Source organism: Ursus arctos, unplaced genomic scaffold, assembly GCF_023065955.2.
Source record: "Ursus arctos isolate Adak ecotype North America unplaced genomic scaffold, UrsArc2.0 scaffold_21, whole genome shotgun sequence".
In the NCBI taxonomy this organism is placed as follows: Eukaryota; Metazoa; Chordata; class Mammalia; order Carnivora; family Ursidae; genus Ursus; species Ursus arctos.
This window is the reverse complement of record NW_026622886.1, coordinates 23,489,067-23,490,930: the sequence shown is the minus strand read 5'-3', so window position 1 is coordinate 23,490,930 and position 1,864 is coordinate 23,489,067. Positions and strand designations below refer to the sequence as shown.

The window sequence follows — 1,864 nt, the reverse complement described above, 5'->3', positions numbered from 1 at the left end:
CTTAGATTCACATCTTGGACATTACCAATGACTCTGTTTTCTGCGGTACACAGATTTTTTTTTCTTTGAGAAGTGTTAAATATCCTTTATTTAATATTGTACATAAACCACACAAAAATGCCTTTCATTACACAAAAGGCAACATTTTAGATACAGAGAATTTTAATTAAATTGGCATAGTTAAGACCAAAAAGATAAAGTGGACTGCCAGCTTGTCTACAGCCCCTGCCTTTAACAGGCTAAGGAACACAACTGGAAACACAGCTGAGTCTTGCTGTTCCGAGACAGTGAAGGGATTTCCTCAGTATTTAAATAGACTAATATAACCAGTTATATAAATCTAAATATAAAGCCAATCTCCCGTAAGTTTAGAGCTGGTATTTACCATCTCTGTGAAAAGCTGCACCTTACTAATCAACTCCAATCATATTTTCAGAAGGGGAGAAGAGTGACAATTACTTGTGGAACCAGAATTACTATCAAAGTTCAAAAAGCTGATCATACTCATTTCGCAACAAGCGAATCTTATTTCAGTCAGGACTGGTCCAAAAGAAAGATTCTATCAGCCATTCGTGATCTGGATTCTGGTGTATGAGATCAATTTAAATAAAATGCACATTAAAAAAAAGTCTCGAGACATTTTTGTTTTGCAATAACTAGAGCAATAGCCAACTACTACTGCTCGGCAGCTTTTTGAGATGAGCTACCAAGTCTGCTCTTTCCCCTGCCTTCTTAATGCCAATGAAGATCATTTCTGTTCCAGGGATGGATTTCTTGGGATTCTCGGAATACTCCATCAGGGTCTCCTCTCCCCAGGTGATGCCTTTGTTCTTGTTGGCATCCAGGTAAGAAAATCCAGGGACTGACCTATCTTTCTGCAAATAAACCATGGAGATTTGGCCCAGTCTTGTGCTTGCCTCCCTTTTCCACGGTGTGGCCCAGGGCACACTTCTGAACAGAAATCTTCTTGCCCTTCTCAACATCACCCATTTTTAAATCGCTCTTTTGTCACGCGCCAAACGAAGGTGCCGGCTCACAAGCCGGCCATCCTGTTGTCTACACCTGCTTTTTTAAATGGTACTTACCACAATTCCTTAACTACAGTTATGAAAACCAAAAACCTATAAAAACCAAAGGTTTCCACCTGACCTGAATGGATATGAAGCTCTCTAACACCTTTATTTATTCCACATTCCACCCAGTGCAAACACTCATACGCCGCGCCGTGGGAATGTGCGATTATACGATGCCACCCGCACCCCATGGCGATGCTGCACAACGTACACTCCCTGCAAGAATGCTCTCAATTTCGAACTGTTTATGAACGCAGTGGTTTCGGGTAGGATATCGTTAAGCTTTACGTATCTGAGGTGCATTTGGAAAGGTTTAACTGGCACACCAGACCTGTGATTTCACAGATAGTATTCCTTAAGATGAGGCTAAATGAATTTCAGTAACCCATGGGCTAACATAAGTGAATGAATGAACGAATGAATGAATAAAGAAACAAACGAACAAATACAAAGTGGTTCACAGCAAGAATTGGAGAAGTGGCATGGGAGTGAGGGAAGTGTAGGGAACGTCTTCCCAGCGTGTTCAAAAACATTTCAACATGTCCATACAGAAGACCGAATTGTCTGCCTAAGACAAAGGACGAGGGCATTGGCTTTCTTTGAACCTTCCGAGCACCAGGCAGGAACTTGCACGGAGTAGCACTCCATGCAGCTTTGCTGGGTCGAACTGACTTTCCAGCATCCCCCGTGCTTTGGCTTCTGTGATGTACCAACCCTGCAAAGGAAAAGAGAACATTTTTTTAAAAATAAAGTCAAAGACCTTTGGGAGGGGAACTGGCACTTCGGTTCTT

The 1,864-nt window shown here is 41.8% G+C and overlaps 1 pseudogene; it reads right to left on the bottom strand.

Annotated features, from left to right (window-relative positions):
• Positions 1-656: 656 nt before the first annotated feature.
• Positions 657-1,006, bottom strand: LOC123001154 (cytochrome c-like; annotated as a pseudogene).
• Positions 1,007-1,864: the final 858 nt, after the last annotated feature.